This window comes from Ursus arctos, unplaced genomic scaffold (assembly GCF_023065955.2).
Source record: "Ursus arctos isolate Adak ecotype North America unplaced genomic scaffold, UrsArc2.0 scaffold_4, whole genome shotgun sequence".
NCBI classification, from domain to species: domain Eukaryota; kingdom Metazoa; phylum Chordata; class Mammalia; order Carnivora; family Ursidae; genus Ursus; species Ursus arctos.
In genome coordinates, this window is record NW_026623056.1 from 69,739,996 (window position 1) to 69,756,798 (window position 16,803).

The window sequence follows — 16,803 nt, forward strand, 5'->3', positions numbered from 1 at the left end:
GGGTGTGTGAACTTATATCTGAAAACTGAGTGAGACACTATAATTTTTCCAATGCAGAGTCTAACTTCAGAGTTTTGCTAATCAGATATTATATTTCTGTTTTTGTCATTGTTGTTAATATAAGCCAGATAGTACTATATTTGATTGATCATCTATCATGTACTATGGGACACCATAACCTATTAGCTATGCCCAGAAATCACTGTGGAACAAAACACCCTGATTGTTTTCCTCTAGCATGCAGACTCTTTGGCAGCACAGAAAATTTGGGAAACTCTGGGTGTTTAATATTCTCAATTCTGCTGCCTATTTTCAGTAATTATATCTAATTTGTCTCTGCAAGTTATGTGCTTCAAGCTGTTGTCTAGCCTCATTGATTCCCATTACTCTCATTGATTCTAGGGAACCCAGTCTCATGGCATGTTCTTGTGTTCTCACACCAACCTGTAGATGGTAACTACCACTTAGATTCTCCAAGATGCTAGTATATTCCTCACTGTACATTTCTTATTCTCTAAGTAAAGGGAATGTCCTCTGGGACCTCCTGGGAAATAGTCAGTTCTCTGGTTCTCTGATCTTATAGAGTAAAACCATTCAGACATTCTCATTTTCCTGAGCTTCTAGCCCCTTCCTTACTACTATGTCAAAGCAGTCCCAATATCCCCATTTTATTACTGTGGATCATTGTTATATCCAGTTATGAGGAGCCATCTCAGAGGCATATCTAAACAGGTTAGACTTACCAAAACATTAAAACGTGGCCCCCCATGGCAGTAGGTTCTTTCCTACCCAGGCCTATATTTTATCCCTTGAATTCTAACACCCTCAAGATCCTACATACTTTCCTCTGGTTCCTGACGGCGTACGTTAGCCAAATCTTGTGACTCCTTTTGTTTGTGAACTATTCCCTCCCATAGCAAGAATTTTATTTTCTTTTTTTTTTAAGATTTTATTTATTTATTTATTTATTTATTTATTTATTTATTTATTTATTTATTTCAGAGAGAGAGAGAGCATGAGTGGGAGGAGGAACAGAGGGAGAGAGAGGGGAAGAGAGAGAATCTCAAGCAGACTCCGTGCTGAGCCCGGAACCCAACACATGTGCTGAGATCATGACCTGAGCCAAAACCAAGAGTCGGGCACTTAACCAACTGAGCTACCCAGTGCCCCAATAATTTTATTTTCTAGCCCAGGCTGTGCTGAGCTCCTACCAAAATATAGGGTGGAGGAAATGGGGAATGGCAAGAGCAGAAGTTGTGAACTACAAAGCACTGTGTTTTAAGTTGCTGGTCTTGGTTGAGTTTTTCACAGGTTCTGCAAACAAGAATAGTCTTTTTCTCTAGTATGCAGATTCTTTACTAGCATGGAGAATTTAGGGAAATCTGGACACATTTGCCAGTCCTAATGTCTCCATCCTATGTCTCAGGTTTATAGTTCCTTTTATGTGCTTGAAGCAAATAACTTGCAGAGACAAATTAGATGTAATTAATGAAAATAGGCAATAGTATTGAGAATATTAAATACGCAGATTTTCCCAAATTTTCTATGTCTCTGACATAAGGAACTGTTAAGGCTATACATTCTTTATTGGTCTGCTACACTTATAATTAGATGTGGGGCTCATTTCCAGGATAATATTCTTTGAAAATATAGGTGAAAATGTCCCCAGAAGCTGTCAATATATCACCTTTGGTTTTGACAGTATACCTTGAATTAATCATTACCTAAAATGAACTAGCCATTTTCTTTCTTTCTTCAGTGCATCCAAAGAAGTTTACAATAGCCAGACAACTCCACAATCCTTAAAATTTTCATTATCCCTTTCCATTCAAATGCAACAGTTATGGTATAACCCAAAACTTTCTCTTTCTTCATACCTTCACTTACCTTCTTCACAGGTATGTAATGGTTAGTTTTATGTGTCAACTTGGCTGGGTCATGATGCTCAGATATGTGGTCAAACATTCTTCTAGAGTGTTTTTGGATGAGATTAACATTTAAATTGATGGACCTTGAATAAAGAAGGTTGCCCTGCATTGTGTGAGTGAGCCTCATCCCATCAGAGCAAAAGACTGACCTCCCACAAGCAAAAAGAAATTCTATCAGCAGACAGCCTTTGGACTCGAACTGCAACCCTCGACCTTCCTATGTCTCTAGCCTAACAACTTTTGAACTTAAACTTCTTGGATCCCCAGTATGCTAGCCCACCCTGCATATTTTGAACTGGACCATTTCAGTGATGTCAGAAAGATAGAAGAACAGGGGGTCCCCAGCTCTAGACTCCCACTGCCTCCACCAACAGAAACATTGGTTGGTTAAGCAACTATCCATGAATGAGAGTACCTTTGTGAAAATTATAAAACTCAGGGCAAGGTTACAGCACACAAGTGTAGCAAAAATAAATGAGAAAAGGGGCGCCTGGGTGGCACAGCGGTTAAGCGTCTGCCTTCGGCTCAGGGCGTGATCCCGGCGTTCCGGGATCGAGCCCCATATCAGGCTCCTCCGCTATGAGCCTGCTTCTTCCTCTCCCACTCCCCCTGCTTGTGTTCCCTCTCTCGCTGGCTGTCTCTGTCTCTATCAAATAAATAAATAAAATCTTTTTTTTTTTTTTAAAGATTTTATTTATTTATGTGACAGAGAGACAGCCAGCGAGAGAGGGAACACAGCAGGGGGAGTGGGAGAGGAAGAAGCAGGCTCATAGCAGAGGAGCCCGATGTGGGACTCGATCCCGGTACGCCGAGATCACGCCCTGAGCCGAAGGCAGACGCTTTAACGACTGCGCTACCCAGGCGCCCCAATAAATAAAATCTTTAAAAAAAAAAAAATAAATGAGAAAAACCACATTAAATGGGTAAAAGGAATACTTTATCCATATCACCTATCCCTCAAGCCACCACTGCACAATGCCAAGACGGATCCCACAGGTCCACAATTTGTCCTATTAGGGAAAAAGAGACCAAGATGAACATCCAACTTCTTTAGCCTTTGACACTGTCTTAGTGGGCCCACTTCTGACTCCACTCATACAGAACAATGGGGGAATTATGGCTAGACCACCTGGGGGCAGCTAGGAACACATAAAAGGAACAGGACTTCTAGATGCCAGCAAGTACATATCTTGGCATTAGCCCTTTGATCTCCACCAGTGGTTATATAAGTCCTGTGTAACTGCTGCCCCACCAGGTCTTTATCAGCTTTTCCCAACCATGGAGCCTCTCCTGACTCTGCAGATTCCACAAGATCAAGAGCTCCACCAGCCACCCTGCCCAATGACAGAGGCTACCAGAAGTCTCTATCCCACTAGGGAGCCCTATCAGCAGGCCTGCAACTAAGAAGCCCCCCCAACTAGCCCTACCCAATCACAAAGCCCTGTTATGGACCTCAGGACCACATAACCCTGCTCACTGGTTCTGCCAACCATGCAGTCCCAAAAAAGTCTGGCCCAACTACAAAAGCTTCACCTGAGCCAGGAGCCCTGCCTATCAGCCCTACCAAGGAGCCTCATCAGTAGCCTTATCCCACTTTGGAACCCCACCAGTATGACTGTGGAGCCCTATTTCTGGCCCTGCCCAACTGACAAAACCCCATCAATAGCCTCACTCCACTGTGAATCCCTGCCAGTGGCCTTGTCTAACTACAAAGCCTCTCTAGCCAGTCCCTCCTGACTACGGGGTCCCAGCATCAGGCCTGCCCAACTATGTAACACTGATGGTTGGTCCCATCTGACCATGGACAATGGCAACAGATTCTGCACAACTTTGGAATCCAGCAGGAGGCCCCATTTATCTGCCCATAGCCCCCAGTAAGAGATTCCAGGTGACTACAGACACCACAACTGGCTCATCTAGAATCCTACACCAGGTGACTGATGAATGCCTTTCTCTGCTAAAGCCAGCCTGTAAAGACCAGAAACAGTTACCATATCTTCAAATGTACAGAGACCGATATAAGGATCATGAAGAATCAGGGAAACACAACACCACCAAAGTAACTAATAAAGTTTCACAGTAATTAACCCTAAATATATAGAGACATATAAACTACTTGACATCAAAAAGAAGCTCCGTGAACTACAAGAGAACACAGATAGACAACTAAATGAAATCAGGAAAACAATATGTGAACAAAATGAGAAGTTCAACAAATAAAAAGAAGCCATAAAAACAAACAAAGAGAAATTCTAGAACTGAAGAATACAGTGACTGGACTGAGAAATTCATTACAGGGCTTCAACATCAAACCCAATCACGTAGAAGAAGAATTAGTGAACTCAAAAATAAGTCATTTGAAATTATCCAGTTAGAGGAGCAAAAAGAAAGAAGGATGAAAAACAATGACAACAGCCTACAAATTTTATAGGATACCATCAAAAGAAACAATATATATATTATGGGAGTCCTAGAAGAAGGAAGAGGTAGAAGAGGACAGAAAGACTTTTCAAAGAAATAATGGCTAAAAACTCCCCAAACCTGCAGAGGGAAGTGGACAACTAGATTCACAAAGCCCAAAAGTTTTCAAATAGGTTGAACCTGAAGAGGTCTATGCCAAAACACATTATAATCAAATTATCAAAAATAAAAGATAAAGAGAAAATTCTGAAAATAGCAAGAGAAAAGTGACTCATTACATTCAAGAGGATCCCCATGAGACTGTTAGCAGATTTCTCAGGAGAAATCTGGCAGACAAGGAAAGAGTAGGATGATATGTTTAAAGAACTGAAAGAAAAAAATACCAACCAAGAATACTATACACAGCAAAACCGTTCTTCGGGAATGAAGAAGAGATAAAGATCTTGACAGATAAACAAAAACTGAGGGAATTTTCCACCACTAGACCTACCTTCCAAGAAGCAGCATTTCCAGCCCCCGTAATCATATAAGCCAATTTCTCAAAATAAATCTCTATATGCATACATACATTCTATTTGTTGTTTCTCTGGAAAATTCTGACTAACACAGATGAGACTACTTTTATGGTACTACAGGACAAAAGATATCTCCACCCTCTTAAGACCAGGAACAGGATAATTAATACCTTTTTGACAGCAAATGATCCCACTCCAAAATCCCATCCAGAGTGTGTGCTTTTAAAGGCCACTCCCAGAACCAGTTGTCTTAGTAGGCGTTCTCCACAAATCACAGTCTGGGACAGAGGTGTGTGTACAAATAATTTATTTGTGAAGTAATCCCAGGAAGTAGAAGTTAAGTACAGGGGTTGTGAAAGAGGAGAGTAGGTAAAGTTGAATAATGGATTTGGCTACCCCTTCAAGCAACTTATTGTTGTTTCTTGTCAGACCATCTGACAAGTCTTATGAAATAAGTCATCTAGGCACTGACTCTCAACCAATGTTGGCTAAAGAGTGGCCCTATGGACTTGGAGTACCCACACTTCCGTGTTCCACACACATCAGTGTTGGATGGGTTTTCTGTAGTGTCAGTAAGCTTTGGCGCAGGAAGGCAGAATTAAGCGCAGGGCTGAAGTAAAATGCTCTTGGGTTATATCTGCATGAGGTTGGTGGAAACCTGCAGAGAATGGATTGCCAGAGCAATGGCTGGAGTCAAATGAAGAGCTGAGATGTTTTAAAGTATTATACAAAAGAAGTATGTACAGATTGCAACTTTCCAGAGACCTAAAAGAGAATCAACTAAAAACGTTTTAAAATGGGAACATGGACTAAGAGGTAGGATAGGAATAAGGAGGAAGGATTTCTTCTGAGACCCCACAGAATCCTTTACATAGCTCTCTCAGAAAAATACACTTATTCCACTTCATTGTAATTATTGTAATCATTGTAATTATTGTCTATTTCTCTCACTAGATTGTGAATGCTGATCTCCTTTGGGATAGAGATATGTGATCTTAATGTGTGTGGCACAGAACAAAATGTTAACATTGAAAGTTGGGTACCTTATTATTTTTATGGCTGAGTAGTATTCCAGTGTGTGTGTGTCTGTGTCTGTGTGTGTGTGTGTGTGTGTGTGTGTGTGTGTATCACATCTTCTTAATCCATTCATCAGTCACTGGACACTTGGGCTGTTTCCACGATTTGGCTATTGTAGATAATGCTGCTATAAACATAAGGGTGCATGTATTTCTTTGAATTAGGATTTTTGTATTCTTTGGGTAAATACCTAGCAGTGCAATTGCTAAATCACAGGGTAGCTCTATTTTTAACTTTTTGAGGAACCTCCATACTGTTTTCCAGAGTGGCTGTACTAGTTTGCATTCCCACCAACAGTGCAAGAGGGTTCCCCTTTCTCCACATCCTCACCAGCACCTGTTTTCTTGTGTTGTTGATTTTAGCCATTCTGACAAGTGTGAGGTGATATCTCATTGTAGTTTTGATGATCACTGATGATCAGTGATGGAGCTAAAGAGTATTATGCTAAGTGAAATAAGTCAGTCAGAGAACGACAAATACCATATAATTTCACTCACATATGGAATTTAAGAAACAAACAAAGGGGGAAAAAAGAGAAAGAGGGGAAAACAAGGAAATAGACTCTTAACTTTGATGGTTACCAGAGAGGAGCTGGATGGGGGGAGGGTTAAATAGGTAATAGGGATTAAGGAGTGCACTTGCTATGTGAGCACCAGGTGTTGTATGGAAGTGTGGAATCACTATATTGTACACCTGAAACTAACATTACACTGTATGTTAACTAACCAGAATTTAAATAAAAACTTAAAAATAAATTTAAAAATTTTTAAGTCGGATACTTTATGAATGTTAGTTTCTAATAGTAATGCCTAGTTTATAATCATCTTGATACTAAGCTATGCTACTTTTCAGGATAATTAGAGTTTAAATTCTTTTCTTTCTTATGCTTGTGTAGTGGGTGCTTTAATTCTGAAACTACATAATTACAGTTTCCTTAATACTTATGTAAACTTACTTTAATTAATATTTTTACTCCACTAATTTAACATTCATGTTCATAGAAGTCTTTGTAACTATTGACTCATTTTTTAAAGTTTTTATACTGACTCATAATTCCCTTCTCTGACGGTCCTCATCATGTTTAGTAGCAACATATCAGAACTTTGATCTTATCCCCATAATATCTAAAAGACATTTACTTTAGAATTTATTTTATAAATATTTCAATACTCAAAAACAGCACTGAAATCTCAACAGATTCCACTATCCCAGTGGGAATAAATCTCTACTTTACAAGCTAGAGCTATCTGAATCAAAGTAATTTCCTATATACGTCCCTTCATAAGTAAATACATTATTTTTACACTGCTCTACCAATATTAGAGAAAATACTTGAACTCTGCTGCCTTAACATTACTCTAGGCATGAAACAAGAGAAAATGTAATCATAATATCAGCAGCTCTGCTTAAACCTCCTTCAAAGAAGTTTGGATCAGGTCTCACACTGTGTCTGAAAGTAGATATTTATAAATTGCTTTGAATTATATGACACCTTTCTTCTCCCAAGAGGCTTATTCTGATAGTATTTATTCTGTGGCATTTCAAATAATTGATTTGTTTCGGTGTGCATGTCCAGAGGCCCCAAGGACATGGCCATGTTTTTCACAGACCTAGTAAGTCAAATTAACTTGGGACAAAAACCAATGAAGGTACGCTAATGCAATCTAGTGGGAGGAACAAAGACTCAGCATGTTGTATGTCATTCATCTTAGGGATATTTTTCTGTGTGCTGCAAAAATATTGAAGATATATAGGTTATTGAATTTTCTATTTCTATTCCTGGCCCTATGCTGACTCAGTAACTGACCATGGGCAAAAAGTCACTAAACTTTTTGCAGCTGCAATATATTTATTTAGTAGAAATTATGTTATTGACCGTTATGTTTTAACAGCATTACCTGCCAGACATTACAGTGATGGATGAGATCATAGTGTATATAACTTCAAATTCCTTAGATGGTGAGAAGTAGCAAATCATAGCTCCTATCTCTTAGAGGACAAAAGAGACCTCCTGCTGGTGTTCCACTCTGGGTCCACCTTAATGTTACTTGACCCACGAAAATTCCTTGGATTCTATAATAAACCTTTGCCTCAAGAGAACTTTATAATATCGCCCAAGTAGAGGCAACAATGATCAAAGACCTTATCTAATCTAATAGAAATTGGAACAGAAAATGGTACTAAAACTTCCAGTTTTCAGTAAATACATGTCATAAGATATTAACACTGTTCTTTGAATTTACAATATAACTATTTTCTATTCTCTTCCCTGATGTAACTCTAATATATAGTCATATTGGTTAAATTAGACTTGTATAAAACACTGTAACCTAAAAAAAAAAAAGCAAGCACTTTTCAGAAATCACCATTTATGTTATTTCAGTCTAAATTTAGAGTCCATTTTTACCCTCAATAAAGTACTTGTTTTCTTTCATTTTAAACAGATGTCAAAAGTTCATACACTTCCTAGAAGTACATTTCTTAGCATTATTGTACGTCCAAGCTATCAATGTCAGAATTAGAGAACAAGAGTAAAGGAGTATAATGTGCATGTGCACATTTATTTTGGGTAAGTTAATGGTGACTCAATCCCACTTGAAATGAAATGCAGCTAATACATTAACATAAAATGCTATCTACTATTCTTGGTAAAATCTTAACAGGAAAAAAAAACCAACAGAATTTAATAAAATCCTTTTTTTTTTTTAACATAGTCCATTTTCTTTTCTTTTTTTCCCCTATTAACAGTTCCATGGGATTTTGCCCAAGAGCTAGGTTTTGATCTCACATTGCTAACAAGTTCTGCCAGTGGAGGCAATAGATTTAATGTTGCCCGCCAGTTCAATTCAATCCTTCCCTCTACTCATATACCATATGCCAAAGTAAGTTCTGTCTATCTCACAGCTTAATGTGCCTGAACCAGCTTCCACAACTAAGGAAATACCTCCTACAGTAAGGCTCCTTTGCAAATGCATGGGATTGAAAGGAATTGTACACTGGATTCACTTCTGAAAAGTTCACTATTATAAAGATAAAGATTATATAAGACTCTTCAAATTTTTCCATGTTAACTGTTGTATTTTCTTTAACAACCTTAATATTAGTATTCTACCTGAATAGATATATGTTAATGATTATGGATTTTAAGGGGAAATAGTTGTTCTACTTGTGTTTCTCTCCAGTAATGTTCAACTGCACAGGTGAAGATACTAAGTATGTGGAGAGTTGGATTTAACCTGTGTTACTGTCTCCTAAAATAGGTAAAGTAGAAAAAAATAAAAAAGACTTCAAACGAATTGAAGGTATACAGAATAGTATTAAAAATGACTGGTCACTAAACACTTTATAAATCTGAACCCACCTGAAACAGATGTCTTATTACGTCTAGGGTAGGAATAGCATTTAAAAACTGATCTGTTTTTACTTCTGCCTCCATCTTTACTCCGCTGTTAAAGAACAATGGCCTCTGAGACAAGGGGAAAAACAAGGTAAGCCCTAAAATTGTCCCATTCTGCTGTTTAGGGAAGTTTCCAGAATACAGCACAGGGCAAGGGGACAGTTACACAAGGGAGGACACCAGAGGTCTGCAGAGGGCTCCCTTTGAGCCTTCGTAATGAGCATGAGCACGCACTGGAAAGTTTCCTAACACATGGGGCATTGAGTAGAGTCCTTAGAAAGAAAGTGCTTTAAGCCACACCTAGAAAGGATCAACCTGTTTTAAAGCAACTTAATGTTTCCCAGAATAAAGTCCAAAAATATTAAATGGAATGCAAATACTGTAGCACACCACACAAACTCACAAATGTGATATCCAATCAAAAAAACCCCCCAAAAAACAGGTATGCAAAGTAGCAAAGAAAAAAATCAATCAGTACAAACAGATGCAGAAATGACACAAATTAAAGAGTAGACAGATTGTTAGAACAGCCACTATAAAAATGCTCTATATATCCAGGAAAGTAGATAAAAGTTGGCAAATGAGGAGAGACATGGAAATTTTTTTTAAAAATTAAAGACTAGTAAAATATCTAAAGATAAAAAGTACAACAAAATACACACTTTTTTGAACATTAACCAAAATATCTTGGGCCATAAGACAAGTCTCAATGAATATAAAAGTTTTCAAAACATAACAATTAGATTAACCTGACAATTAGATTAGAAATCAATGACAGAAAAATATACGAAAAATCCAGAAATTTTTAAATTTTTTTTAAAGATTTTATTTATTTATTTGACAGAGAGATAGCGAGAGGGAGAGTGAGAACAAGCAGAAGAAGTGGTAGGCAGAGAGAAAGGGAGAAGTAGGCTCCCCACTGAGCAAGGAGCCCAACATGGGACACAATCCCAGGACCCCAGGATCATGACTGAGCCGAAGGCAGACGCTTAACTGACTGAGCCATCCAGGCAGCCCCAGGAAATTTTTTAAACAAAACAACACACTTGTAAATAATTGATGGGTCAAAGAAGAAATCAAAAAGGAAATTAGAATATAGATGAACTAAATAAAAATGAAAACACAGTATGTCAAAATCTGTGAAAAGCAAGTTAAACCGTTCATAAAGGGACAATTAAAGCTTTAAATGTTTATGTAAGGGGCGCCTGGGTGGCTCAGTCGGTTAAGCATCCACCTTGGGCTCAGGTCATGATCCCGGGGTTCCTGGGATCGAGCCCCATGTCGGGCTCCCTACTCAGCCAGGAACCTACCTTTACCTTTACCTCTGCTGCTCTCCCTGCTTGTGCTCTCTCTCTCTCGTGTGCTCTCTTTCTCTCTAATAAATTAAAAAAATCTTTAAAAAATAAAAAATGCTTATGTAAGACAAACAGAAGGGTCTGAAATCAATTTACTAAGCTTCCACAATAAGAAATTAGAGAAAGAAAAGCAAATAATATTCAAAGTGAGCAGAAGAAAATAAATAAAGAGCATAAATCAGTAAAACAATGATATATATACATTATGTGTATATATAAAGAGACAGACAGAGACAGGGAAAGAGAATGAGACACAGAAAAAGAGAAACAGAAAAAAATCAAAGAAAGCAAAAGCAGGTTATTTGAGAAGATAAATAAAATTGATAAACTTTTGGCCAGAAAAAGGAAAGAAGATACATATTACCAATATCATAAATAGGAAAAGGAGACTCACTACAGATGCTACAGATATTAAAAGAATAAAGGAATATTATGAAAAATTACAATTATTTCAATAACTTAGATGAAATGAACAAAATTCCTTTAAAAAAATTACAAAAGCTCATTCAGGAAGATATAGACAAACAGAATAGCCCTATTATCTATTTTATTTTATTTTATTTTTTTTAGAGAGAGAGCATGCACATGCACAAGCAGGGGGTGGGACAGAGGGAGAGAGAGAATCCGAAACAGGCTCCAAGTCCAATGGCATAGCCTGAGGCGGGGTTCAATCTCACAACCCTGAGATCATGACCTGAGCTGAAATCAAGAGTCAGATGCTTAAAGGACTGAGCCACCCAGGTGCCCCGTATCTATTTTAAAAACGAATTTGTACTTAACAATTTCCCCAACAAGTAAATGCCAGGCAAAGTAAGACTTCATTGGTGAATTCTACCAAACATTAAAGGAAAAATAACACCAATTGATATTTCCTAATCACTGGAACCTGTCAATGTTATTCTTCATGGCAAGAGGACTTTGCAGGTATGATTAGGTCAATGATCTTGAAATGAAATTATCTTGGATCCAACCTGTGTGAGCCCTAAATGCAATCACAAATGCCAAAATAAGACAGAAGCAATTTGGAGATTCTAGTACAGAAGAAAGAAGGTTTTGTGACGACCTCAGAATCTAAAGATTCTATGTCATGGGTTTTAGAAATGGAGGAAACTGCAATGAACCAAGGAGTGCAAGGAATGGAACTCTAGAAGCTGGAAAAGGCAAGAAAATGGATTCTCCCCTAGAGCCTCTGGACACTGATGACACCTTGTTTTTGGCCCAGTGTAACTGATTTCAGACTTCTGATCTTCATAACTGTTAGAAAATAAATTGGTGTTGTGTAAGCCACCAAGTTTGTAATAATATGTTATAGGAGCCTTAAGAAACTAATACAGAGGGGCGCCTGGGTGGCACAGCGGTTAAGTGCCTGCCTTCAGCTCAGGGCGTGATCCTGGCGTTATGGGATCGAGCCCCACATCAGGCTCCTCCGCTGGGAGCCTGCTTCTTCCTCTCCCACTCCCCCTGCTTGTGTTCCCTCTCTCGCTGGCTGTCTCTATCTCTGTCAAATAAATAAATAAAATCTTTAAAAAAAAAAAAAAAGAAACTAATACAGAAAGGAACTTCCTCAACTAAATAACATCTAAGAAAAATCAACAACTAACATCATACCTAATGATGAAAGACTGAATACTTTTCCCTTAAGACTGGAAACAAAACAAGGTTGTTGATTCTTACCACTTCAATACAACATTTACCATAGACATTAAATGTAGACTTCAATAAAGGGGAAAAAAAGGTAAAAACTATGATAGAAAAAGAAGTAACACTACTTACAGAAGTCAAGTGGGCTTCGAAAATCTTAGAGAATCTCTTAAAAGCCTACTATAATTAATATGTAAGTGTAGCAAAATCACATGACTCAACCTCAATATTTATAAATTAAAATATATAACAAAAAAATCACACAGAATGAAATGGAAAAAATACCATTTACAAGAGCATCAAAAATATTAAATTCTTAGAAATAAATTTGATGAAGATGTAGACTATTTATACACTAAAATCTACTGAATGTTTATAGGATTAAAGAAGACTTACAGAAGTGGAGAGAAAAAGCACGCTCAGAAATCAGCAGATTAAACGTAAGGCACAAATTCTTCCCAGACTAACCTAAAAAAAAAAAAAATTCTTAGCTGGAGGGCAGCACAAAAACAGACTGAAAGCTGGATTTGACACATGAGCTATAGTTCCCAAACTCTTGCTATAGATTAAATGAATCCCAGTGAAAATCCCAGCGTGCTTTATTATGGAAATTTATATGGAAAAAGTCCTAACATAGCTAAAGTTTGAAAAAGAAGAACAAAGTTGAAAGACTTACACTACCTGATTTGAAGACTTATTTGCAGTCTCTAATAATCAAGTTAGTTTGTGATTAGCATAAAGCTAGATATATAGATCCTTGGAACTATAAAAGAATTCCTCAAAAAGACCCATGCATACATGGTCAGTTGGGTATGACAAAGATGCCAAGGCAATTCCTCAGAGATAGGATAATCTTTTAATAAATAGTGCCGGAACAATTTGGATATCCGTTTGGAGAAAGAGGAAAAAAAGCAATAGTCCTTAGCTTGGGAAAAAAAATTAAGAGTAAATCTTGGGTTAGGCAAAGATTCCTAAATAAAACACAAAAATCATGAACTATAAAAAAATCAATAAAATCCTAAATTTCATCAAAATGTAGAACCTATATTCTTTGTAAGACACTGTTAAGGAAATGGAAGGACAAGCCACAACCAGAGAAAATGCATTTGCAAAGCATATATCTGGAAAAGAACTTTCATCTAGAACAAGAACCAGCAAAACAAGGCCCACTGGCTAAGTTCAACCTGCCATTTGTTTTTGTAAATAAAGTTTTATTGAGAAACAGCCATATCCATCCATTTAGGTCTTATACATTGTTTTCATGATACAAGATCAGAGTTGAAATTGTTGCAACAGAAATCACATGGCCCATAAAGCCTAAAATATTTACTCTCTGGACCTTTAAAGAAAATGTTTGCCAATCCCTGATCTAGAATATATAAAAAACTTGTGTAGCACACTGAGACAAACTTCCAATTTTCAAAAATGAGAAAACATTTGAATAGGCACTTCACAAATGAAGATATATGAATGGCAAATAAACATGAAAACCTGCTCGACATCATTAGTGATTAGAGAAATGCAAATTAAAACCATGATGAGATACCATTATATAACCACTAGAATGGCTAAAAGTTGTTCATACCAACTAAGCAAGTTCAGAGGGACCAAACGGAATCCTCATGCATTGCTGGTGGGAATGTAGGATGACACTATCACCTCTGATAATTTGATAATTTCTTAAAAAGCTAAACATACACATGCTACACAATTTGGTCATTCCTCTCCTAAAGAAATAAAATATGTCCATTCAAAGACATGTTTGTGACTATCCATAACAGTTTAATGTTACAGCCCCAAACTAGAAGTGCCACAAATGTCTATCAGCAGCTGGATAAATAAACACATTGTCATACATGCATTCAATGGAACACTACTCAGCAATAAAAAGTACATGCAACTCAATAATGAGACAAAAACCCAATTTTCAAAAATGGAAAAATGGATGAATTCCATAATATTTATGCTGAGTGAAGGAAATGAAAACAGCTAGATAATAAAAAGTACATATTATATTGTATAATATTTTTATATAAAATTCTGGAAAATGGAAAATAATCTAAAATGACAGAAAGCAGATTAGTGGGTATATGGGATGCAGAGAGGGGAAATCAAGGAAAGATTACAAAGGGGCATGAAGAATTTCTGAATGATAGAAATGTTCATTTTATGCCTATTGTAATGGTTTCATGGTTATAGAACATATGTCAAAACTCATCAAATTTTACACTTAAAAATGCCACTTTGTTGTACATCAATTTCGGCTCAATAAAGCCATACAAAAATGGAAACTCTTTTGGAATAGCATTTCCACAGTCACAATTTCTCCATAGATATTATTTTTGGAGTGTTACTTTAAGGGAAAAATAATTATAGTGACATTCGGCCTAGCTACTCAAATTGTCTGAGAAGCAGCAGCTTTGGCACTGACTGAGAGCTTATCAGAAACACTGAATTCTTTCACTAGCCCAGCCACCACCCCAGAGCTTTTGATCAGAGTATGCATTTTGAAAAAGTCTCCAGGTGACTTACATGCACAGTAAAGTTGAAGAAACACTATACAAGAGATAACAGCTTTGGTACACTTGAAAAGTAAAAATCAATACAAATACCCCACATTAGAGATGTTATTTAAAAGATTCCTTTATCATGCTGTGGATATTACTAGATAATTCTAAAATACCCTTCGATTCTGATCCCACAGTCCCATGTCATTGTCTATTTTCTACTGGGGCTGCCACCGCTTTTCACGTAAGTATTTTCATCTAGTATCCCCCTCCTTTGTATTTTCCCCCATATGTAAGCATAAATGTTCATTTTTTTTTAAGTTGGCTCCATGCACTGTGTGGAGCCCAAAGCAGGGCTTGAACTCACGACCCTGAGATCAAGACCTGAACTGAGATCAAGAGTCAGATGCTTAACCGACTGAGCCACCCAGGCGCCCCATACATATTCATATTTTTATAGGGAATGTAAAGTGTTTGTAATGTCTTTAAAATTATATTGGGCTCCCTTACCTCCATTCCTATCCAGGATTCTTGTGCATTGTGGTAAAGTGGGACAAAGGGTGGTTTCAAAGAGTTAGTCTTCTGACTTGAGTAAAAATCTCTGAAATGAGCTCCAGAAATTGACAGAAATAAAGGAAGAGAAAAAATTTAACCATGTAAACAGTTGCCCATTTAATTCTTTAAAAAAAAAAAACTTACACTAAAATAACTACAACTCAAAGCAATGATATAGAAAATAAAGATTTGAGAAGAAACTCGTAATATAAAGCAAGTGTACTGAAAAAAGAACACACACTAAGGAAAACAGTACCTTACTTTAGACAGCTTTTTATAGATTTTAGTGTGCTTTCACATTCATTATTTCATTTAACCTTTTCTATAAATCTATGATATAAGAAATCAAGTGTTATTACCACCATTTTCCAAACAGTTATATTATTTATCCAGCCTCACTCAGCTGGGGATTCAAATCCTATTGTTTCAACTTCCAGCTTACCAAACCATATTGCATGTATGAAATGTCCTTGCAAGAGACACTAAAGATCTCTTTCAAGTTTCGCATATAAGCCGTTCAGTTAAAGACTAAAACAAACACTCTGGGGCATTTCTCTCATGATAAGCCAAAATCTGAAGAGTTTGATATTAAAATCAAAATTGCCTTTGAGTTACAAAAGCACATAAACACATCTTTATCTCCAAAACTCTGTCTTTTCACCTAAAATGAAATAGCAGGCAGCTTTGTTTAAAGGGGGTGGGGGGACTTCTGGTTAAAGTTTTTTTTGTTTTGTTTTGTTTTTTTTAATCTGGAGAGGTTTTTTCCCCATCAAGCAGTTAATTCTAGTGAGTTCCAGATGTCATATTTTAAAAGGCACTGTTCTCAGACTTCTTTCTACTAACCAAAGAAATCCCCCCTTCTTTAGGTAAATTTACTATATTTCTACTACCTTTTATTCTGGAGTCAACCATCTACTGTACCCTTTTTTTTCCTTTTCTTTTCTTAAATGATGCTTCTCCTTGATTTCTTATTAAACGGCTTGAGAGAAATAGATAAAAATGACACCTAGAAAAGAATACTTCTGCTCCTGGGAGTCATCAAATTTCAAACTTAAACTTGGAAAAAGTATCTGAAGCAAGCCAAAATGAGCACAGAGCAAGCACAAAGACAAATGTTCCTTTTTTTTCTTCTTTTTTAGTTTGAGGGAAGGAGATTATTTTGTTTTCTTTTGTTTTGTTTTACATTTGGTCAGCTGGCACATTGCACAGTTAATTTGAGATTTTTTTTTCCCTTTCTCATTTCAGTTACTTTAGATGTGTCCTACATTAGCTTTTCTTTAAGTCTTGAAGGGAGTTGGCCTCCGTTCCCCAATTGGAACAATAGTTTCTCTCAGTTGACGGTGCCAGCTACATATATTATCTGTCCTGTTCCCAGCAGGAACATTCCAGCGACTGCTTAGAAAAATT

At 37.0% G+C, this 16,803-nt stretch overlaps 1 pseudogene; it reads left to right on the plus strand.

Annotated features, from left to right (window-relative positions):
- The first annotated feature begins 3,735 nt into the window (after positions 1–3,735).
- Positions 3,736–16,803, plus strand: part of LOC113256984 (ribose-phosphate pyrophosphokinase 2-like) — a 137,668-nt pseudogene continuing 124,600 nt past the window's right edge.